General features: G+C 47.7%; 33 non-coding genes across 33 annotated transcripts; all 33 read left to right on the plus strand.

Annotated features, from left to right (window-relative positions):
- The first annotated feature begins 294 nt into the window (after positions 1–294).
- TRNAM-CAU (transfer RNA methionine (anticodon CAU)) lies at positions 295–367 on the plus strand. The gene has a single exon. It is a non-coding gene; the product is annotated as a tRNA-Met (tRNA).
- A 398-nt stretch (positions 368–765) lies between these two features.
- Positions 766–838, plus strand: TRNAM-CAU (transfer RNA methionine (anticodon CAU)). Its single transcript has one exon. It is a non-coding gene; the product is annotated as a tRNA-Met (tRNA).
- Positions 839–1,239: 401 nt separating this feature from the next.
- On the plus strand, positions 1,240–1,312 carry TRNAM-CAU (transfer RNA methionine (anticodon CAU)). The gene has a single exon. It is a non-coding gene; the product is annotated as a tRNA-Met (tRNA).
- Positions 1,313–2,422: 1,110 nt separating this feature from the next.
- On the plus strand, positions 2,423–2,495 carry TRNAM-CAU (transfer RNA methionine (anticodon CAU)). Its single transcript has one exon. It is a non-coding gene; the product is annotated as a tRNA-Met (tRNA).
- Positions 2,496–3,606: 1,111 nt separating this feature from the next.
- Positions 3,607–3,679, plus strand: TRNAM-CAU (transfer RNA methionine (anticodon CAU)). The gene has a single exon. It is a non-coding gene; the product is annotated as a tRNA-Met (tRNA).
- Positions 3,680–3,842: 163 nt separating this feature from the next.
- Positions 3,843–3,915, plus strand: TRNAM-CAU (transfer RNA methionine (anticodon CAU)). The gene has a single exon. It is a non-coding gene; the product is annotated as a tRNA-Met (tRNA).
- A 164-nt stretch (positions 3,916–4,079) lies between these two features.
- TRNAM-CAU (transfer RNA methionine (anticodon CAU)) lies at positions 4,080–4,152 on the plus strand. The gene has a single exon. It is a non-coding gene; the product is annotated as a tRNA-Met (tRNA).
- Positions 4,153–4,315: 163 nt separating this feature from the next.
- On the plus strand, positions 4,316–4,388 carry TRNAM-CAU (transfer RNA methionine (anticodon CAU)). The gene has a single exon. It is a non-coding gene; the product is annotated as a tRNA-Met (tRNA).
- A 401-nt stretch (positions 4,389–4,789) lies between these two features.
- On the plus strand, positions 4,790–4,862 carry TRNAM-CAU (transfer RNA methionine (anticodon CAU)). The gene has a single exon. It is a non-coding gene; the product is annotated as a tRNA-Met (tRNA).
- A 398-nt stretch (positions 4,863–5,260) lies between these two features.
- On the plus strand, positions 5,261–5,333 carry TRNAM-CAU (transfer RNA methionine (anticodon CAU)). Its single transcript has one exon. It is a non-coding gene; the product is annotated as a tRNA-Met (tRNA).
- A 5,246-nt stretch (positions 5,334–10,579) lies between these two features.
- TRNAM-CAU (transfer RNA methionine (anticodon CAU)) lies at positions 10,580–10,652 on the plus strand. The gene has a single exon. It is a non-coding gene; the product is annotated as a tRNA-Met (tRNA).
- Positions 10,653–11,053: 401 nt separating this feature from the next.
- TRNAM-CAU (transfer RNA methionine (anticodon CAU)) lies at positions 11,054–11,126 on the plus strand. Its single transcript has one exon. It is a non-coding gene; the product is annotated as a tRNA-Met (tRNA).
- Positions 11,127–11,999: 873 nt separating this feature from the next.
- On the plus strand, positions 12,000–12,072 carry TRNAM-CAU (transfer RNA methionine (anticodon CAU)). Its single transcript has one exon. It is a non-coding gene; the product is annotated as a tRNA-Met (tRNA).
- Positions 12,073–12,235: 163 nt separating this feature from the next.
- On the plus strand, positions 12,236–12,308 carry TRNAM-CAU (transfer RNA methionine (anticodon CAU)). Its single transcript has one exon. It is a non-coding gene; the product is annotated as a tRNA-Met (tRNA).
- Positions 12,309–13,894: 1,586 nt separating this feature from the next.
- TRNAM-CAU (transfer RNA methionine (anticodon CAU)) lies at positions 13,895–13,967 on the plus strand. Its single transcript has one exon. It is a non-coding gene; the product is annotated as a tRNA-Met (tRNA).
- A 163-nt stretch (positions 13,968–14,130) lies between these two features.
- On the plus strand, positions 14,131–14,203 carry TRNAM-CAU (transfer RNA methionine (anticodon CAU)). Its single transcript has one exon. It is a non-coding gene; the product is annotated as a tRNA-Met (tRNA).
- A 164-nt stretch (positions 14,204–14,367) lies between these two features.
- TRNAM-CAU (transfer RNA methionine (anticodon CAU)) lies at positions 14,368–14,440 on the plus strand. Its single transcript has one exon. It is a non-coding gene; the product is annotated as a tRNA-Met (tRNA).
- A 163-nt stretch (positions 14,441–14,603) lies between these two features.
- On the plus strand, positions 14,604–14,676 carry TRNAI-UAU (transfer RNA isoleucine (anticodon UAU)). The gene has a single exon. It is a non-coding gene; the product is annotated as a tRNA-Ile (tRNA).
- Positions 14,677–15,077: 401 nt separating this feature from the next.
- TRNAM-CAU (transfer RNA methionine (anticodon CAU)) lies at positions 15,078–15,150 on the plus strand. Its single transcript has one exon. It is a non-coding gene; the product is annotated as a tRNA-Met (tRNA).
- A 400-nt stretch (positions 15,151–15,550) lies between these two features.
- Positions 15,551–15,623, plus strand: TRNAM-CAU (transfer RNA methionine (anticodon CAU)). The gene has a single exon. It is a non-coding gene; the product is annotated as a tRNA-Met (tRNA).
- A 400-nt stretch (positions 15,624–16,023) lies between these two features.
- TRNAM-CAU (transfer RNA methionine (anticodon CAU)) lies at positions 16,024–16,096 on the plus strand. Its single transcript has one exon. It is a non-coding gene; the product is annotated as a tRNA-Met (tRNA).
- Positions 16,097–16,259: 163 nt separating this feature from the next.
- On the plus strand, positions 16,260–16,332 carry TRNAM-CAU (transfer RNA methionine (anticodon CAU)). Its single transcript has one exon. It is a non-coding gene; the product is annotated as a tRNA-Met (tRNA).
- Positions 16,333–16,733: 401 nt separating this feature from the next.
- Positions 16,734–16,806, plus strand: TRNAM-CAU (transfer RNA methionine (anticodon CAU)). The gene has a single exon. It is a non-coding gene; the product is annotated as a tRNA-Met (tRNA).
- Positions 16,807–17,205: 399 nt separating this feature from the next.
- TRNAM-CAU (transfer RNA methionine (anticodon CAU)) lies at positions 17,206–17,278 on the plus strand. Its single transcript has one exon. It is a non-coding gene; the product is annotated as a tRNA-Met (tRNA).
- A 164-nt stretch (positions 17,279–17,442) lies between these two features.
- Positions 17,443–17,515, plus strand: TRNAM-CAU (transfer RNA methionine (anticodon CAU)). Its single transcript has one exon. It is a non-coding gene; the product is annotated as a tRNA-Met (tRNA).
- Positions 17,516–17,678: 163 nt separating this feature from the next.
- TRNAM-CAU (transfer RNA methionine (anticodon CAU)) lies at positions 17,679–17,751 on the plus strand. Its single transcript has one exon. It is a non-coding gene; the product is annotated as a tRNA-Met (tRNA).
- Positions 17,752–18,623: 872 nt separating this feature from the next.
- TRNAM-CAU (transfer RNA methionine (anticodon CAU)) lies at positions 18,624–18,696 on the plus strand. The gene has a single exon. It is a non-coding gene; the product is annotated as a tRNA-Met (tRNA).
- A 163-nt stretch (positions 18,697–18,859) lies between these two features.
- Positions 18,860–18,932, plus strand: TRNAM-CAU (transfer RNA methionine (anticodon CAU)). The gene has a single exon. It is a non-coding gene; the product is annotated as a tRNA-Met (tRNA).
- A 165-nt stretch (positions 18,933–19,097) lies between these two features.
- On the plus strand, positions 19,098–19,170 carry TRNAM-CAU (transfer RNA methionine (anticodon CAU)). Its single transcript has one exon. It is a non-coding gene; the product is annotated as a tRNA-Met (tRNA).
- A 163-nt stretch (positions 19,171–19,333) lies between these two features.
- Positions 19,334–19,406, plus strand: TRNAM-CAU (transfer RNA methionine (anticodon CAU)). The gene has a single exon. It is a non-coding gene; the product is annotated as a tRNA-Met (tRNA).
- Positions 19,407–19,806: 400 nt separating this feature from the next.
- TRNAM-CAU (transfer RNA methionine (anticodon CAU)) lies at positions 19,807–19,879 on the plus strand. Its single transcript has one exon. It is a non-coding gene; the product is annotated as a tRNA-Met (tRNA).
- A 163-nt stretch (positions 19,880–20,042) lies between these two features.
- On the plus strand, positions 20,043–20,115 carry TRNAM-CAU (transfer RNA methionine (anticodon CAU)). The gene has a single exon. It is a non-coding gene; the product is annotated as a tRNA-Met (tRNA).
- Positions 20,116–20,277: 162 nt separating this feature from the next.
- TRNAM-CAU (transfer RNA methionine (anticodon CAU)) lies at positions 20,278–20,350 on the plus strand. Its single transcript has one exon. It is a non-coding gene; the product is annotated as a tRNA-Met (tRNA).
- Positions 20,351–20,401: the final 51 nt, after the last annotated feature.

Genomic DNA, 20,401 nt, shown 5'->3' on the forward strand with positions numbered 1-20,401 from the left:
GACCTTTAACTTGTGGGAACTATTGATACCGGTTGTGTTTCCCAGTGCCGCCTTTCCGCCTCGGTAGTGCAGTAGGCAGCGCGTCAGTCTCATAATGTGAAGGTCGTGAGTTCAATCCTCACCCGGTCCAAAGGCGTTGCAGTTTTTTTGTTTGCTTATGAGAGTTTAAATAGGTCTTGAGGGGTGCGCTGTCTGGAGCAGTAATGAATGACTGTTGCTGAGTTTTCTTACTTTTTCGACTTTTAACTTGAGGGAACTATTGATACCGGTTGTGTTTCCCAGTGACACCTGTCCGCCTCGGTAGCGCAGTAGGCAGCGCGTCAGCCTCATAATCTGAAGGTCGTGAGATCAATCCTCACCCGGGGCAAAGGCGGTGAGGTTTTTTCTTTGCTTATGAGAGTTTAATTAGGTCGTGAGGGGTGCGCTGTCTGGAGCAGTAATGGATGTATGTTGCTGAATTTTCCTACTTTTTCGACATTTAACTTGCGGGAACTATTGATACCGGTTGTGTTTCCCAGTGACACCTGTCCGCCTCGGAAGCGCAGTAGGCAGCGCGTCAGTCTCTTAATCGAAAGGTCGTGAGTTCAATCCACACCCGGGGCAAAGGCGCTGAAGTTTTTTGTTTGCTTATGAGAGTTTATTAGGTCGTGAGGGGTGCGCTGTCTGGAGCAGTAATGAATCACTGTTGCTGAGTTTTCTTACTTTTTCAATTTTTATCTTGTGGGAACTATTGATACCGGTTGTGTTTCCCAGTGACCCCTGTCCGCCTCGGTAGCGCAGTAGGCAGCGCGTCAGTCTCATATTCTGAAGGTCGTGAGTTCAATCCTCACCCGGGGCAAAGGCGTTGCAGTTTTTCTGTTTGTTTATGAGAGTTTAATTAGGTCGTGAAGGGTGCGCTGTCTGGAGCAAAAAATGAATGACTGTTGCCGAGTTTTCCTACTTTTTCGACCTTTAACTTGAGGAAACTATTGATACCGGTTGTGTTTCCCAGTGACACCTGTCCTCCTCGGTAGCGCAGTAGGCAGCGCGTCAGTCTCATAATCTGAAGGTCGTGAGTTCAATTCTCACCCGGGCCAAAGGCGGTGCAGTTTTTTGTTTGCTTATGAGAGTTTAATTAGGTCGTGAGGAGTGTGCTGTAGGGAGCAGTAATGAATGACAGTTGCTCGGTTTTCCTAATTTTTCAATTTTTAACTTGTGGGAACTATTGATACCGGTTGTGTTTCCCAGAGACACCTGTCCGCCTCGGTAGCGCAGTAGGCAGCGCGTCAGGCTCATAATCTGAAGGTCGTGAGTTCAATCCCCACCCGGGGCAAAGGCGGTGAGGTTTTTTCTTTGCTTATGAGAGTTTAATTAGGTCGTGAGGGGTGCGCTGTCTGGAGCAGTAATGAATGTATGTTGCTGAATTTTCCTACTTTTTCGACCTTTAACTTGTGGGAACTATTGATACCGGTTGTGTTTCCCAGTGACACCTGTCCGCCTCGGAAGCGCAGTAGGCAGCGCGTCAGTCTCATAATCTGAAGGTCGTGAGTTCAATCCACACCCAGGGGAAAGACGGTACAGATTTTTTGTTTGCTTATGAGAGTTTAATTAGGTCGTGAGGGGTGCGCTGTCTGGAGCAGTATTAAATGACTGTTGCTCGGTTTTCTTACTGTTTCAATTTTTAACTTGTGGGAACTATTGATACCGGTTGTGTTTCCCAGTGACCCCTGTCCGCCTCGGTAGCGCAGTAGGCAGAGCGTCAGTATCATATTCTGAAGGTCGTGAGTTCAATCCTGACCCGGGGCAAAGGCGCTGAAGTTTTTTGTTTGCTTATGAGAGTTTAATTAGGTCGTTAGGGGTGCGCTGTCTGGAGCAGTGATGAATGACTGCTGCCTAGTTTTCTTACGTTTTCGACCTTTAACTTGTGGGAACTATTGATACCGGTTGTGTTTCCCAGTGCCGCCTGTCCGCCTCGGTAGTGCAGTAGGCAGCGCGTCAGTCTCATAATGTGAAGGTCGTGAGTTCAATCCTCACCCGGGCCAAAGGCGTTGCAGTTTTTTTGTTTGCTTATGAGAGTTTAAATAGGTCTTGAGGGGTGCGCTGTCTGGAGCAGTAATGAATGACTGTTGCTGAGTTTTCTTACTTTTTCGACTTTTAACTTGAGGGAACTATTGATACCGGTTGTGTTTCCCAGTGACACCTGTCCTCCTCGGTAGCGCAGTAGGCAGCGCGTCAGTCTCATAATCTGAAGGTCGTGAGTTCAATCCACACCCAGGGTAAAGGCGGTACAGTTTTTTTGTTTGCTTATGAGAGTTTAATTAGGTCGTGAGGGGTGCACTGTCTGGAGCAGTATTAAATGACTGTTGCTCGGTTTTCTTACTGTTTCAATTTTTAACTTGTGGGAACTATTGATACCTGTTGTGTTTCCCAGTGACCCCTGTCCGCCTCGGTAGCGCAGTAGGCAGCGCGTCAGTCTCATATTCTGCAGGTCGTGAGTTCAATCCTCACCCGGGGCAAAGGCGCTGAAGTTTTTTGTTTGCTTATGAGAGTTTAATTAGGTCGTGAGGGGTGCGCTGTCTGTAGCAGTAATGAATGACTGCTGCCTAGTTTTCTTAAGTTTTCGACCTTTAACTTGTGGGAACTATTGATACCGGTTGTGTTTCCCAGTGTCACCTGTCCGCCTCGGTAGTGCAGTAGGCAGCGCGTCAGTCTCATAATGTGAAGGTCGTGAGTTCAATCCTCTCCCGGGGCAAAGGCGGTGAATATGTTTTGTTTGTTTATGAGAGTTTAATTAGGTCGCGAGGGGTGCACTCTCTGGAGAAGTAATGAATGACTGTTGCTCGGTTTTCCTACTTTTTCGACGTTTAATTTGTGGGAAATAATGATACCGGTTGCGTTTCGCAGTGACCCCTGTCCGCCTCGGTAACGCAGTAGGCAGCGCGTCAGTCTCATAATCTGAAGGTCGAGAGTTCCATCCTCACCCGGGGCAAAGGCGGTGTAGTTGGTTTCTTTGCTTATGAGAGTTTAATTAGGTCTTGAAGGGTGCGCTGTCTGGAGCATTAATGAATGACTTTTGCTGAGTTTTCTTACTTTTTCGACCTTTAACATGTGGGAACTAATGATACCGGTTGCGTTTCCCAGTGACCCCTGTCTGTCTCGGTAGCGCACTAGGCAGCGCGTAAGTCTCATAATCTGAAGGTCGTGAGTTCAATCCTCACCCGGGGCAAAGGCGGTGCAGATTTTTTGTTTGCTTATGAGAGTTTATTTAGGTCGTGAGAGGTGCGCTGTCTGGAGCAGTAATGAATGACTGTTGCTGAGTTTTCCTACTTTTTCGACCTTTAACTTGTGGGAACTATTGATACCGGTTGTGTTTCCCAGTGACACCTGTCCGCCTGGGTAGCGCAGTAGGCAGCGCGTCAGTCTCATAATCTTAAGGTCGTGAGTTCAATCCACACCCAGGGTAAAGGCGGTACAGATTTTTTGTTTTCTTATGAGAGTTTAATTAGGTCGTGAAGGGTGCGCTGTCTGGAGCAGTAATGAATGACTGTTGCTCGGTTTTCTTACTGTTTCAATTTTTAACTTGTGGGAACTATTGATACCGATTGTGTTTCCCAGTGACCCCTGTCCGCCTCGGTAGCGCAGTAGGCAGCGCGTCAGTCTCATAATCTGAAGGTCGTGAGTTCAATCCTCATCCGGGGCAAAGTCGCTGAAGTTTTTTGTTTGCTTATAAGAGTTTAATTAGGTCGTGAGGGGTGCGCTGTCTGGAGCAGTAATGAATGACTGCTGCTGAGTTTTCTTACTTTTTCGAGCTTTAACTTGTGGGAACTATTGATACCGGTTGTGTTTCCCAGTGACACCTGTCCGCCTCGGTAGTGCAGTAGGCAGCGCGTCAGTCTCATAATCTGAAGGTCGTGAGTTCAATCCTCACCCGGGGCAAAGGCGGTGCAGATGTCTTATTTGCTTATGAGAGTTTAATTAGGTCGTGAGGGGTGCACTGTCTGGAGCAGTAATGAATGACTGTTGCTGAGTTTTCTTACTTTTTCGACTTTTAACTTGAGGGAACTATTGATACCGGTTGTGTTTCCCAGTGACACCTGTCCGCCTCGGTAGCGCAGTAGGCAGCGCGTCAGTCTCATAATCTGAAGGTCGTGAGTTCAATTCTCACCCGGGCCAAAGGCGGTGCAGGTTTTTGTTTGCTTATGAGAGTTTATTTAGGTCGTGGGAAGCGCGCTTTCAGGAGCAGTAATGAATGACAGTTGCTCGGTTTTCTTATTTTTTCAACCTTTAATTTGTGGGAACTAGTGATACCGGTTGCGTTTCCCAGTGACCCCAGTCTGCCTCGGTAGCGCAGTAGGCAGCGCGTCAGTCTCATATTCTGAAGGTCGTGAGTTCAATCCTCACCCGGGGCAAAGGCGTTGCAGTTTTTCTGTTTGTTTATGAGAGTTTAATTAGGTCGTGAAGGGTGCGCTGTCTGGAGCAAAAAATGAATGACTGTTGCCGAGTTTTCCTACTTTTTCGACCTTTAACTTGAGGGAACTATTGATACCGGTTGTGTTTCCCAGTGACACCTGTCCTCCTCGGTAGCGCAGTAGGCAGCGCGTCAGTCTCATAATCTGAAGGTCGTGAGTTCAATTCTCACCCGGGCCAAAGGCGGTGCAGTTTTTTGTTTGCTTATGAGAGTTTAATTAGGTCGTGAGGAGTGTGCTGTCAGGAGCAGTAATGAATGACAGTTGCTCGGTTTTCCTAATTTTTCAATTTTTAACTTGTGGGAACTATTGATACCGGTTGTGTTTCCCAGAGACACCTGTCCGCCTCGGTAGCGCAGTAGGCAGCGCGTCAGGCTCATAATCTGAAGGTCGTGAGATCAATCCTCACCCGGGGCAAAGGCGGTGAGGTTTTTTCTTTGCTTATGAGAGTTTAATTAGGTCGTGAGGGGTGCGCTGTCTGGAGCAGTAATGAATGTATGTTGCTGAATTTTCCTACTTTTTCGACATTTAACTTGCGGGAACTATTGATACCGGTTGTGTTTCCCAGTGACACCTGTCCGCCTCGGAAGCGCAGTAGGCAGCGCGTCAGTCTCTTAATCGAAAGGTCGTGAGTTCAATCCACACCCGGGGCAAAGGCGCTGAAGTTTTTTGTTTGCTTATGAGAGTTTATTAGGTTGTGAGGGGTGCGCTGTCTGGAGCAGTAATGAATCACTGTTGCTGAGTTTTCTTACTTTTTCAATTTTTATCTTGTGGGAACTATTGATACCGGTTGTGTTTCCCAGTGACCCCTGTCCGCCTCGGTAGCGCAGTAGGCAGCGCGTCAGTCTCATATTCTGAAGGTCGTGAGTTCAATCCTCACCCGGGGCAAAGGCGCTGAAGTTTTTTGTTTGCTTATGAGAGTTTATTAGGTCGTGAGGGGTGCGCTGTCTGGAGCAGTAATGAATGACTGTTGCTGAGTTTTCTTACTTTTTCGACTTTTAACTTGAGGGAACTATTGATACCGGTTGTGTTTCCAAGTGACACCTGTCCGCCTCGGTAGCGCAATAGGCAGCGCGTCAGTCTCGTAATCTGAAGGTCGTGAGTTCAATTCTCACCCGGGCCAAAGGCGGTGCAGGTCTTTGTTTGCTTATGAGAGTTTATTTAGGTCGTGGGAAGCGCGCTTTCAGGAGCAGTAATGAATGACAGTTGCTCGGTTTTCTTATTTTTTCAACCTTTAATTTGTGGGAACTAGTGATACCGGTTGCGTTTCCCAGTGACCCCAGTCTGCCTCGGTAGCGCAGTGGTCATTCCACTTCCGGCCGCGACAGCGTACGGACGTGTTTATCATGTGCTCCCGTGTAGGGGCGGTTTCAGCGGCCCGTGTGGGCCGCGGTATCAGGTGTACCGAAAAGCCAGGCGAAGATTTCCAGGTTGTTCTGCCTCAGCTGCCTTCAGGTGATTCTGTTTTGCACACGGTTTTTTTGCACGGAAATTTGAAAGCCAGGCCATATCGAGTGGAGCATGTCCGAGACAGCCTTGCTCGTCTTTCGCTGCTGCCGGAAGTGGTTGCCCTTGGGGCATACCAAATGAATCACGTATGGGCAGTGACGTTCAAGGATGATGAGGGTAAAAAGAAGATGCTGGCGGCGGAGTCATTTGACCTAAAGGACCATCGCTGTATGGTGGTTGACCCCCGTGATCGAGGTGTGCGGCTGAAGTTGTACTGGCTTCTTCATGGCGTGCCGGACGAGGCTGTGCGAGTCGCCTTAACGCCCTACGGAAAAGTGACCGAGATAAGCAGAGATAAATGGAAGGTGCAGGGTTGCAATGACAAAGGTTCAACCACGCGGTCGGTCACGCTGAGGCTACACGCGGGCGTGTCCGTGGACGACCTGCCACACCAACTACGAGTTGCGGAGGACATGGCGCTCGTCGTAATTCCTGGCAGATCACCGCTCTGCCTCCGATGCCGGGCTATCGGACACATTCGACGGGATTGCCGCGTGCCGCGCTGTGGGGTCTGTCGTCGCTATGGCCACGATGACGCCCACTGTGTGAGGTCGTACGCCAGCATTGCGGGCCCAGGCCAAACAGACGAAGTGTCTGAACACCTGATGGATGCCGTGGATGCCGAAGAAGCGAGCAGGGAAGACGGTTGTACGGAAGGCCCTGCCACGCCCCCTGAACAGTCTACTGGGGCCGCACTGGAATCTACCAATGAAGGCGACAAGCACTCTGGTGCGCCAGGAACGAATTTAGACACGGCAGCAGTAGAGGACGACGCTACAGCAGCGAGCAAGTCATCTTCAGCTGCGCGAGAGGGCGGCCCGGAAGCAACGGACGCCGAGAAGACCAAGGCCGGTGCTATCGCTTTAAAGCGAGCTCGTGAAACACCTGACGGTACCGGAAATGTTGACACGTCGGCCACCAGTGAACCTCCAACAAAGACGGCGACTGGTCGCCGGCCTACCTTTAAACCACGACCAAACCTGTCGCCTGACCGTAGGGGCACTCAAACGTCGGCCCCGCCGTAGCGGAGGAGACGTTCCGAGGCTTTCTACGCTGAGCACACGCAACCACTGTTGCGACGTGAGTATGACACCTGACGAAACAACCTTCAAGAAATGGCGACTAACTTTAAAACTGGTATTTGCATCGCGACGTTGAACTCAAGAGGCCTGTGTTCGCGCAGGAGACAATGCCAGATTAGTCGCATTTTGTTAGAAAACGACATAGACCTCCTGGCTGTACAAGAAACTAAAATGGAAAGTGAAGAACAAACGGAGCAAATGGTTCAAGTTTTTCGCTCTAGGTACAATGTCTGCGTTTGTCATGCTGTTGGGCGGTCAGGAGGCTGTGTCGTTTTCATACGTAGTAGCATCGCGGTTGTTGAAAATGTGTCTACCTGCGATAGCGGTAGGCTGGTTGTGTGCGACTTCAGTTTTTCTGGACTGCCTTGGCGCGTTGTGTGTGTTTATGCACCGAACAGATCGCACGAACGGGAACTTTTTTTCAGAGCGATTGAAGGGTTCTTGAAAACGGAAAGAAATGTTGTGGTTCTAGGGGATTTCAATTGTGTCTGTAGAGCGGAGGATAAGACAACGAGCTTCAATGTGCGCGATAGAAGTGCTGAGCTGTTGAATAAAATAGTGAACGAGACAGGGCTGGAAGATGTCGGTTCTGTAATGACGCGAGAGGGTGAAGTAGGATATACGCACTTTCAAGGTCATTCGCACGCGAGGTTAGACAGAATATATTTGTCGGCAAAGTTGGTGCCACTATGCTCATCTTATCAAACTCAACATCTTAGTTTTAGTGATCACTGTCTGGTCAAGGTCAACATTGGCGAAAAACGTAAGGCTGCGAAGTTTAATTGGTTTCTATGGAAATTTAATGAAAAGCTGCTGCAAGATGAAATATTTGTCACAAAAACCAAAGAATGTCTTTCAAATGCTCTTCGTTTGGAGACCAATAACTTCATAGCTGTGTGGGAGCAAATGAAGTGTGATATAAAGATGATAGCGATTGAAAGAGCCTGTGTATTACGTAATCGGGAAAGGCAACAAGAGAGGCAGTTACAAAGCGAACTAGACTACATGTTAAGCGTAGAAAATGAAGTGCCGGGAAAATTTAAGAAAGAAATAAAGGAGGCGAAAGCAAAGCTCGAATTCATCGACGACGAAAAGTACCGCGGAGCAATGATAAGGGCTCGCACTGAACGGCTGTGGATGGGTGAAACGCCCACTAAGCGAGTGCTCAGTGAAGAAAAGAAACATGCAGCAAACAAAGAGATAAATGAAATTCGATACCGCAATTACATTACCCGGGACCGCGAACAGATAAAGCACGCCTTTGTCGAGTTTTATACGCAACTCCTTAGCCATACAATCAATGACCCCGAACGATTCAAAGAGGACTTTCTGACCCTTATGCCGAGATTGGAAGACTCTGAGCGGGAGCTACTGGAAGTAGAAATCACTGTGGCAGAAATTGAATCAGCTATAGATAACCTGGGTAACGGCAAGTCACCAGGGCCGGATGGGCTTGGTGCTGCCATATACAAATTTTTTAAGACAGAAATGGCACTGGCATTACACCGAGTGATCAGAGAATGCTACGACAAGCAGCAAACACCTCATTCATTTAGGACAGCACACGTAGTATTAATCCCCAAAACTGATGACCCCGCAAAGCTACTTTCAGTGGAATCCTACCGACCTATCAGTTTGAGCAACACTGACTATAAAATATACACGAAGGTCCTAGCAAGACGGCTCCAAAGTGTTGTCACATCCCTTGTCGGCCCGCATCAGACATGTGGGATTAAGGGCAGAACCATATTCACAAATATACACGTAACCAGAAGTATTCTAGAATGCTGTGATGCAAATAATGACCGCGTGGCCATGATTCAGCTAGACCTGCACAAAGCGTTCGATAAAGTTGTACATGAAATTTTGTTTTTATTGCTGGAACATGTGAATGTAGGAACTGTCATTACAGAAGGTGTTAGAATGGTGTATCATGACTGTAGGGCTAATTTAGTAATCAACAAAGAAGTAAGTGCTTCAATTCCTGTGCGCTCGAGCGTGAAGCAAGGTTGTGCTTTGTCGCCACTCCTTTTCGCGCTTTACTTAGAGCCCTTCTGTTTACGAATACTTGCAACACCAAGTATAAGAGGGTATACGTTTCTGACCAGTGGAATTAGAATTTTAGCCTATGCTGATGACGTCGCAGTGTTTTGCAGTGACAAAGAAAGTGTGCAAGAAGTTGTACGAATAGCTAGGGAATTCTGTGCAGCAACGGGCAGCGCAATTAGTTGGCCAAAATGTCTAGGCTTTTGGCATGGCCAGTGGCAAAGCACACCCGAAGTTTACTGTAACATGAATTGGAAAATCATGCCCGGAAAGTACCTCGGTGTGCCTTTGGATCATTACCGCAATGCTACGGAGTATTGGTCTGAGGAACGTCAACGCATTAAAAATTGTACTGATAAGTGGGGAGGTCGCAATTTATCAATGTTTGCAAAAGCGTCCGTGTGCAATGTATTTCTGATTGCAAAAGTGTTTTATGTATTACAAGTGTTAACCATGACCCGCACTTCTGTCCAGAAAATGCACCGAGTATTCGCGACCTTTATATGGGGGTCGCAGTGGGAGCGCACGAGCCGGTGCAACTTATTTCATAGGGTAAAATATGGTGGTCTGGGGCTTTTGCATTTGTTTTTTAAGCAGTTGGTGAGCAGATTCATGTTCGCTCGAGATCAAACTGACAATTTCTTGAGAACTGTGATCCAAGCAAGACTGCAGACCCCCTTACCTGATTTCGTCGTGTCATCTTTTTCTTTCGAAGCTGGACCACTCAGTCCTTATTTGCGAGAAGTAGTTACAGCTACACGCCTGCTCAAGGAAAGATTTTCGTACGAATACTTGTCCGACGTGACTAAAAAGAAACTGTATCGTGACCTTCTTGATGTCTTCCTGCCAGTGCCCGTCTACCGAGCTTCGTGCAGGCTAGGTTCTGAGCGTGACGTGTTTAAACGTGTTAAGAGAATGCCGGTCAGACCCTCTGTCAAAACATTCTTCTTTCAAGTGCATACCGGCACTCTCCCTGTACTGCCATGGCTAAAAAGTAAAGGGCTTTTTGTACCGTGGTCCGTCAACTGTCTAATCTGCGGCAAACCAGAAACGATAAATCATATCTTTCTCGACTGCCATGATGCTGTGTTCTTGTGGGACGTACTACAACGGACTATAAAAAAAGAACTACCTATCAACGCCTTTGGAATCCGTTTTCTTCCGTGTGCAGCTGCAGGGGAAGTGCCGAGTGACATGTTAATGTTGCTTTGCATGCATAGTGTGTGGAGGACAAGAATGGATGTACGACATATGCGTGTAGACGCACGTTCAGCGAGAGACTATTTTGTTGAGAGTATGCTGTATACACGAGACGTGTTTAAAGCGCTGCCTGAACCCCCCGAGTGGTTACCTGTGCTCGACCAATTGGCTTCTGTGAAGCCTTTTTAAACCAAGTGCACTGGCCAAGCTGAAGCTGGTGTTTTATTAAGTGTACATATTTTGTATGTAATCCTTTTGCTTGTGGTTATTAAAAGGCAATAAAGAAAAAAAAAAAAAGCCTCGGTAGCGCAGTAGGCAGCGCGTCAGTCTCATATTCTGAAGGTCGTGAGTTCAATCCTCACCCGGGGCAAAGGCGTTGCAGTTTTTCTGTTTGTTTATGAGAGTTTAATTAGGTCGTGAAGGGTGCGCTGTCTGGAGCAAAAAATGAATGACTGTTGCCGAGTTTTCCTACTTTTTCGACCTTTAACTTGAGGAAACTATTGATACCGGTTGTGTTTCCCAGTGACACCTGTCCTCCTCGGTAGCGCAGTAGGCAGCGCGTCAGTCTCATAATCTGAAGGTCGTGAGTTCAATTCTCACCCGGGCCAAAGGCGGTGCAGTTTTTTGTTTGCTTATGAGAGTTTAATTAGGTCGTGAGGAGTGTGCTGTAGGGAGCAGTAATGAATGACAGTTGCTCGGTTTTCCTAATTTTTCAATTTTTAACTTGTGGGAACTATTGATACCGGTTGTGTTTCCCAGAGACACCTGTCCGCCTCGGTAGCGCAGTAGGCAGCGCGTCAGGCTCATAATCTGAAGGTCGTGAGTTCAATCCCCACCCGGGGCAAAGGCGGTGAGGTTTTTTCTTTGCTTATGAGAGTTTAATTAGGTCGTGAGGGGTGCGCTGTCTGGAGCAGTAATGAATGTATGTTGCTGAATTTTCCTACTTTTTCGACCTTTAACTTGTGGGAACTATTGATACCGGTTGTGTTTCCCAGTGACACCTGTCCGCCTCGGAAGCGCAGTAGGCAGCGCGTCAGTCTCATAATCTGAAGGTCGTGAGTTCAATCCACACCCAGGGGAAAGACGGTACAGATTTTTTGTTTGCTTATGAGAGTTTAATTAGGTCGTGAGGGGTGCGCTGTCTGGAGCAGTATTAAATGACTGTTGCTCGGTTTTCTTACTGTTTCAATTTTTAACTTGTGGGAACTATTGATACCGGTTGTGTTTCCCAGTGACCCCTGTCCGCCTCGGTAGCGCAGTAGGCAGCGCGTCAGTATCATATTCTGAAGGTCGTGAGTTCAATCCTGACCCGGGGCAAAGGCGCTGAAGTTTTTTGTTTGCTTATGAGAGTTTAATTAGGTCGTTAGGGGTGCGCTGTCTGGAGCAGTGATGAATGACTGCTGCCTAGTTTTCTTACGTTTTCGACCTTTAACTTGTGGGAACTATTGATACCGGTTGTGTTTCCCAGTGCCGCCTGTCCGCCTCGGTAGTGCAGTAGGCAGCGCGTCAGTCTCATAATGTGAAGGTCGTGAGTTCAATCCTCACCCGGGCCAAAGGCGTTGCAGTTTTTTTGTTTGCTTATGAGAGTTTAAATAGGTCTTGAGGGGTGCGCTGTCTGGAGCAGTAATGAATGACTGTTGCTGAGTTTTCTTACTTTTTCGACTTTTAACTTGAGGGAACTATTGATACCGGTTGTGTTTCCCAGTGACACCTGTCCGCCTCGGTAGCGCAGTAGGCAGCGCGTCAGTCTCATAATCTGAAGGTCGTGAGTTCAATTCTCACCCGGGCCAAAGGCGGTGCAGGCTTTTGTTTGCTTTTGAGAGTTTAATTAGGTCGTGGGGAGCGCGCTTTCAGGAGCAGTAATGAATGACAGTTGCTCGGTTTTCTTATGTTTTCAACCTTTAATTTGTGGGAACTAATGATACCGGTTGCGTTTCCCAGTGACCCCAGTCTGCCTCGGTAGCGCAGTAGGCAGCGCGTCAGTCTCATATTCTGAAGGTCGTGAGTTCAATCCTCACCCGGGGCAAAGGCGGTGCAGTTTTTTTGTTTGTTTATGAGAGTTTAATTAGGTCGTGAAGGGTGCGCTGTCTGGAGCAAAAAATGAATGACTGTTGCCGAGTTTTCTTACTTTTTCGACCTTTAACTTGAGGGAACTATTGATACCGGTTGTGTTTCCCAGTGACACCTGTCCTCCTCGGTAGCGCAGTAGGCAGCGCGTCAGTCTCATAATCTGAAGGTCGTGAGTTCAATCCACACCCAGGGTAAAGGCGGTACAGTTTTTTTGTTTGCTTATGAGAGTTTTATTAGGTCGTGAGGGGTGCACTGTCTGGAGCAGTATTAAATGACTGTTGCTCGGTTTTCTTACTGTTTCAATTTTTAACTTGTGGGAACTATTGATACCTGTTGTGTTTCCCAGTGACCCCTGTCCGCCTCGGTAGCGCAGTATGCAGCGCGTCAGTCTCATATTCTGCAGGTCGTGAGTTCAATCCTCACCCGGGGCAAAGGCGCTGAAGTTTTTTGTTTGCTTATGAGAGTTTAATTAGGTCGTGAGGGGTGCGCTGTCTGTAGCAGTAATGAATGACTGCTGCCTAGTTTTCTTGAGTTTTCGACCTTTAACTTGTGGGAACTATTGATACCGGTTGTGTTTCCCAGTGTCACCTGTCCGCCTCGGTAGTGCAGTAGGCAGCGCGTCAGTCTCATAATGTGAAGGTCGTGAGTTCAATCCTCTCCCGGGGCAAAGGCGGTGAATATGTTTTGTTTGTTTATGAGAGTTTAATTAGGTCGCGAGGGGTGCACTCTCTGGAGAAGTAATGAATGACTGTTGCTCGGTTTTCCTACTTTTTCGACGTTTAATTTGTGGGAAATAATGATACCGGTTGCGTTTCGCAGTGACCCCTGTCCGCCTCGGTAACGCAGTAGGCAGCGCGTCAGTCTCATAATCTGAAGGTCGAGAGTTCCATCCTCACCCGGGGCAAAGGCGGTGTAGTTGGTTTCTTTGCTTATGAGAGTTTAATTAGGTCTTGAAGGGTGCGCTGTCTGGAGCAGTAATGAATGACTTTTGCTGAGTTTTCTTACTTTTTCGACCTTTAACATGTGGGAACTAATGATACCGGTTGCGTTTCCCAGTGACACCTGTCCGCCTCGGTAGCGCACTAGGCAGCGCGTAAGTCTCATAATCTGAAGGTCGTGAGTTCAATCCTCACCCGGGGCAAAGGCGGTGCAGATTTTTTGTTTGCTTATGAGAGTTTATTTAGGTCGTGAGAGGTGCGCTGTCTGGAGCAGTAATGAATGACTGTTGCTGAGTTTTCCTACTTTTTCGACCTTTAACTTGTGGGAACTATTGATACCGGTTGTGTTTCCCAGTGACACCTGTCCGCCTCGGTAGCGCAGTAGGCAGCGCGTCAGTCTCATAATCTTAAGGTCGTGAGTTCAATCCACACCCAGGGTAAAGGCGGTACAGATTTTTTGTTTTCTTATGAGAGTTTAATTAGGTCGTGAAGGGTGCGCTGTCTGGAGCAGTAATGAATGACTGTTGCTCGGTTTTCTTACTGTTTCAATTTTTAACTTGTGGGAACTATTGATACCGGTTGTGTTTCCCAGTGACCCCTGTCCGCCTCGGTAGCGCAGTAGGCAGCGCGTCAGTCTCATAATCTGAAGGTCGTGAGTTCAATCCTCATCCGGGGCAAAAACGCTGAAGTTTTTTGTTTGCTTATAAGAGTTTAATTAGGTCGTGAGGGGTGCGCTGTCTGGAGCAGTAATGAATGACTGCTGCTGAGTTTTCTTACTTTTTCGAGCTTTAACTTGTGGGAACTATTGATACCGGTTGTGTTTCCCAGTGACACCTGTCCGCCTCGGTAGTGCAGTAGGCAGCGCGTCAGTCTCATAATCTGAAGGTCGTGAGTTCAATCCTCACCCGGGGCAAAGGCGGTGCAGATGTCTTATTTGCTTATGAGAGTTTAATTAGGTCGTGAGGGGTGCACTGTCTGGAGCAGTAATGAATGACTGTTGCTGAGTTTTCTTACTTTTTCGACTTTTAACTTGAGGGAACTATTGATACCGGTTGTGTTTCCCAGTGACACCTGTCCGCCTCGGTAGCGCAGTAGGCAGCGCGTCAGTCTCATAATCTGAAGGTCGTGAGTTCAATTCTCACCCGGGCCAAAGGCGGTGCAGGTTTTTGTTTGCTTATGAGAGTTTATTTAGGTCGTGGGAAGCGCGCTTTCAGGAGCAGTAATGAATGACAGTTGCTCGGTTTTCTTATTTTTTCAACCTTTAATTTGTGGGAACTAGTGATACCGGTTGCGTTTCCCAGTGACCTCAGTCTGCCTCGGTAGCGCAGTAGGCAGCGCGTCAGTCTTATATTCTGAAGGTCGTGAGTTCAATCCTCACCCGGGGCAAAGGCGTTGCAGTTTTTCTGTTTGTTTATGAGAGTTTAATTAGGTCGTGAAGGGTGCGCTGTCTGGAGCAAAAAATGAATGACTGTTGCCGAGTTTTCCTACTTTTTCGACCTTTAACTTGAGGGAACTATTGATACCGGTTGTGTTTCCCAGTGACACCTGTCCTCCTCGGTAGCGCAGTAGGCAGCGCGTCAGTCTCATAATCTGAAGGTCGTGAGTTCAATTCTCACCCGGGCCAAAGGCGGTGCAGTTTTTTGTTTGCTTATGAGAGTTTAATTAGGTCGTGAGGAGTGTGCTGTCAGGAGCAGTAATGAATGACAGTTGCTCGGTTTTCCTAATTTTTCAATTTTTAACTTGTGGGAACTATTGATACCGGTTGTGTTTCCCAGAGACACCTGTCCGCCTCAGTAGCGCAGTAGGCAGCGCGTCAGGCTCATAATCTGAAGGTCGTGAGTTCAATCCTCACCCGGGGCAAAGGCGGTGAGGTTTTTTCTTTGCTTATGAGAGTTTAATTAGGTCGTGAGGGGTGCGCTGTCTGGAGCAGTAATGAATGTATGTTGCTGAATTTTCCTACTTTTTCGACCTTTAACTTGTGGGAACTATTGATACCGGTTGTGTTTCCCAGTGACACCTGTCCGCCTCGGAAGCGCAGTAGGCAGCGCGTCAGTCTCATAATCTGAAGGTCGTGAGTTCAATCCACACCCAGGGGAAAAGCGGTACAGATTTTTCGTTTGCTTATGAGAGTTTAATTAGGTCGTGAGGGGTGCACTGTCTGGAGCAGTATTAAATGACTGTTGCTCGGTTTTCTTACCGTTTCAATTTTTAACTTGTGGGAACTATTGATACCGGGTGTGTTTCCTAGTGACCCCTGTCCGCCTCGGTAGCGCAGTAGGCAGCGCGTCAGTCTCATATTCTGAAGGTCGTGAGTTCAATCCTCACCCGGGGCAAAGGCGCTGAAGTTTTTTGTTTGTTTATGAGAGTTTAATTAGGTCGTTAGGGGTGCGCTGTCTGGAGCAGTGATGAATGACTGCTGCCTAGTTTTCTTACGTTTTCGACCTTTAACTTGTGGGAACTATTGATACCGGTTGTGTTTCCCAGTGTCGCCTGTCCGACTCGGTAGTGCAGTAGGCAGCGCGTCAGTCTCATAATTTGAAGGTCGTGAGTTCAATCCTCACCCGGGCCAAAGGCGTTGCAGTTTTTTTGTTTGCTTATGAGAGTTTAAATAGGTCTTGAGGGGTGCGCTGTCTGGAGCAGTAATGAATGACTGTTGCTGAGTTTTCTTACTTTTTCGACTTTTAACTTGAGGGAACTATTGATACCGGTTGTGTTTCCCAGTGACACCTGTCCGCCTCGGTAGCGCAGTAGGCAGCGCGTCAGTCTCATAATCTGAAGGTCGTGAGTTCAATTCTCACCCGGGCCAAAGGCGGTGCAGGCTTTTGTTTGCTTATGAGAGTTTAATTAGGTCGTGGGGAGCGCGCTTTCAGGAGCAGTAATGAATGACAGTTGCTCGGTTTTCTTATTTTTTCAACCTTTAATTTGTGGGAACTAGTGATACCGGTTGCGTTTCCCAGTGACCCCAGTCTGCCTCGGTAGCGCAGTAGGCAGCGCGTCAGTCTCATATTCTGAAGGTCGTGAGTTCAATCCTCACCCGGGGCAAAGGCGTTGCAGTTTTTCTGTTTGTTTATGAGAGTTTAATTAGGTCGTGAAGGGTGCGCTGTCTGGAGCGAAAAATGAATGACTGTTGCCGAGTTTTCCTACTTTTTCGACCTTTAACTTGAGGGAACTATTGATACCGGTTGTGTTTCCCAGTGACACCTGTCCTCCTCGGTAGCGCAGTAGGCAGCGCGTCAGTCTCATAATCTGAAGGTCGTGTGTTCAATTTTCACCCGGGCCAAAGGCGGTGCAGTTTTTTTGTTTGCTTATGAGAGTTAATTAGGTCGTGAGGAGTGCGCTGTCAGGAGCAGTAATGAATGACAGTTGCTCGGTTTTCTTAATTTTTCAATTTTTAACTTGTGGGAACTATTTATACCGGTTGTGTTTCCCAGAGACACCTGTCCGCCTCGGTAGCGCAGTAGGCAGCGCGTCAGTCTCATAATCTGAAGGTCGTGAGTTCAATCCTCACCCTGGGCAAAGGCGGTGAGGTTTTTTCTTTGCTTATGAGAGTTTAATTAGGTCGTGAGGGGTGCGCTGTCTGTAGCAGTAATGAATGACTGCTGCCTAGTTTTCTTAAGTTTTCGACCTTTAACTTGTGGGAACTATTGATACCGGTTGTGTTTCCCAGTGTCACCTGTCCGCCTCGGTAGCGCACTAGGCAGCGTGTCAGTCTCATAATCTGAAGGTCGTGAGCTCAGTCCTCACCCGGGGCAAAGGTGGTGCAGTTTTTTGTTTGCTTATGAGAGTTTAATTAGGTCGTGAGGGGTGTGCTGCCTGAAGCAGTAATGAATGACTGTTGCTGAGTTTTCTTACTTTTTCGACCTTTAACTTGTGGGAACTATTGATACCTGTTGTGTTTTCCAGTGACACCTGTCCGCCTCGGTAGCGCAGTAGGCAGCGCGTCAGTCTCATAATCTGAAGGTCGTGAGTTCAATCCTCACCCGGGCCAAAGGCGTTGCAGTTTTTTTGTTTGCTTATGAGAGTTTAATTAGGTCTTGAGGGGTGCGCTGTCTGGAGCAGTAATGAATGACTGTTGCTGAGTTTTCTTACTTTTTCGACTTTTAACTTGAGGGAACTATTGATACCGGTTGTGTTTCCCAGTGACACCTGTCCGCCTCGGTAGCGCAGTAGGCAGCGCGTCAGTCTCATAATCTGAAGGTCGTGAGTTCAATTCTCACCCGGGCCAAAGGCGGTGCAGGTTTTTGTTTGCATATGAGAGTTTAATTAGGTCGTGGGAAGCGCGCTTTCAGGAGCAGTAATGAATGACAGTTGCTCGGTTTTCTTATTTTTTCCACCTTTAATTTGTGGGAACTATTGATACCGGTTGCGTTTCCCAGTGACCCCAGTCTGCCTCGGTAGCGCAGTAGGCAGCGCGTCAGTCTCATATTCTGAAGGTCGTGAATTCAATCCTCACCCGGGGCAAAGGCGGTGCAGTTTTTTTGTTTGTTTATGAGAGTTTAATTAGGTCGTGAAGGGTGCGCTGTCTGGAGCAAAAAATAAATGACTGTTGCCGAGTTTTCCTACTTTTTCGACCTTTAACTTGAGGGAACTATTGATACCGGTTGTGTTTCCCAGTGACACCTGTCCTCCTCGGTAGCGCAGTAGGCAGCGCGTCAGTCTCATAATCTGAAGGTCGTGTGTTCAATTTTCACCCGGGCCAAAGGCGGTGCAGTTTTTTGTTTGCCTATGAGAGTTAATTAGGTCGTGAGCAGTGCGCTGTCAGGAGCAGTAATGAATGACAGTTGCTCGGTTTTCTTAATTTTTCAATTTTTAACTTGTGGGAACTATTGATACCGGTTGTGTTTCCCAGAGACACCTGTCCGCCTCTGTAGTGCAGTAGGCAGCGCGTCAGCCTCATAATCTGAAGGTCGTGAGTTCAATCCTCACCCTGGGCAAAGGCGGTGAGGTTTTTTCTTTGCTTATGAGAGTTTAATTAGGTCGTGAGGGGTGCGATGTCTGGAGCAGTAATGAATGTATGTTGCTGAATTTTCCTACTTTTTCGACCTTTAACTTGTGGGAACTATTGATACCGGTTGTGTTTCCCAGTGTCGCCTGTCCGCCTCGGTAGTGCAGTAGGCAGCGCGTCAGTCTCATAATGTGAAGGTCGTGAGTTCAATCCTCACCCAGGCCAAAGGCGTTGCAGTTTTTTTGTTTGCTTATGAGAGTTTAATTAGGTCTTGACGGGTGCGCTGTCTGGAGCAGTAATGAATGACTGTTGCTGAGTTTTCTTACTTTTCGACTTTTAACTTCAGAGAGCTATTGATACCGGTTGTGTTTTTCAGTGACACCTGTCCGCCTCGGTAGCGCAGTAGGCAGCGCGTCAGTCTCATAATCTGAAGGTCGTGAGTTCAATTCTCACCCGGGCCAAAGGCGGTGCAGGCTTTTGTTTGCCTATGAGAGTTTAATTAGGTCGTGGGGAGCGCGCTTTCAGGAGCAGTAATGAATGACAGTTGCTCGGTTTTCTTATTTTTTCAACCTTTTATTTGTGGGAACTAATGATACCGGTTGCGTTTCCCAGTGACCCCAGTCTGCCTCGGTAGCGCAGTAGGCAGCGCGTCAGTCTCATATTCTGAAGGACGTGAGTTCAATCCTCACCCGGGGCAAAGGCGGTGCAGTTTTTTTGTTTGTTTATGAGAGTTTAATTAGGTCGTGAAGGGTGTGCTGTCTGGAGCAAAAAATGAATGACTGTTGCCGAGTTTTCTTACTTTTTCGACCTTTACCTTGAGGGAACTATTGATACCGGTTGTGTTTCCCAGTGACAGCTGTCCGCCTCGGTAGCGCAGTAGGCAGCGCGTCAGTCTCATAATCTGAAGGTCGTGAGTTCAATTCTCACCCGGGCCAAAGGCGGTGCAGTTTTTTGTTTGCTTATGAGAGTTTAATTAGGTCGTGAGGAGTGCGCTGTCATTAGCAGTAATGAATGACAGTTGCTCGGTTTTCTTAAATTTTCAATTTTTAACTTGTGGGAACTATTGATACCGGTTGTGTTTCCCAGAGACACCTGTCCGCCTCGGTAGCGCAGTAGGCAGCGCGTCAGCCTCATAATCTGAAGGTCGTGAGTTCAATCCTCACCCGGCGCAAAGGCGGTGACGTTTTTTCTTTGCTTATGAGAGTTTAACTAGGTCGTGAGGGGTGCGCTGTCTGGAGCAGTAATGAATGTATGTTGCTGAATTTTCCTACTTTTTCGACCTTTACCTTGTGGGAACTATTGATACCGGTTGTGTTTCCCAGTGACACCTGTCCGCCTCGGAAGCGCAGTAGGCAGCGCGTCAGTCTCATAATCGAAAGGTCGTGAGTTCAATCCTCACCCGGGGCAAAGGCGCTGAAGTTTTTTGTTTGCTTATGAGAGTTTAATTAGGTCGTGAGGGGTGCGCTGTCTGTAGCAGTAATGAATGACTGCTGCCTAGTTTTCTTATTTTTTTCGACCTTTCATTTGTGGAAACGAATGATACCGGTTGCGTTTCCTAGTGACCCCTGTCCGCCTCGGTAGCGCAGTAGGAAGCGCGTCAGTCTCATAATCTGAAGGTCGTGAGTTCAATCCTCACCCGGGGGAAAGGTGGTGCAGTTATTTGTTTGCTTATAAGAGTTTAATTAGGTCGTGAGGGGTGCGCTGTCTGGAGCAGTAATGAATGACTGTTGCTGAGTTTTCTTACTTTTTCAATTTTTAACTTGTGGGAACTATTGATACTGGTTCTGTTTCCCAATGACACCTGTCCGCCTCGGTTGCGCAGTAGGCAGCGCGTCAGTCTCATAATCTGAAGGTCGTGAGTTCAATCCTCACCCGGGGCAAAGGTGGTGCAGTTTTTGTTTGCTTATGAGAGTTTAAATAGGTCGTGAGTGGTGCGCTGTCTGAAGCAGTAATGAATGACTGTTGCTGAGTTTTCTTATTTTTTCAACCTTTAATTTGTGGAAACGAATGATACCGGTTGCGTTTCGCTGTGACCCCGATCCGCCTCGGTAGCGCAGTAGGCAGCGCGTCAGTCTCATAATCTGAAGGTCGTGAGTTCAATCCTCACCTGGGGCAAAGGCGGTGAGGTTTTTTCTTTGCTTATGAGAGTTTTATTAGGTCGTGAGG

This window comes from Rhipicephalus microplus, chromosome 3 (assembly GCF_043290135.1).
Source record: "Rhipicephalus microplus isolate Deutch F79 chromosome 3, USDA_Rmic, whole genome shotgun sequence".
Classification (NCBI taxonomy): domain Eukaryota; kingdom Metazoa; phylum Arthropoda; class Arachnida; order Ixodida; family Ixodidae; genus Rhipicephalus; species Rhipicephalus microplus.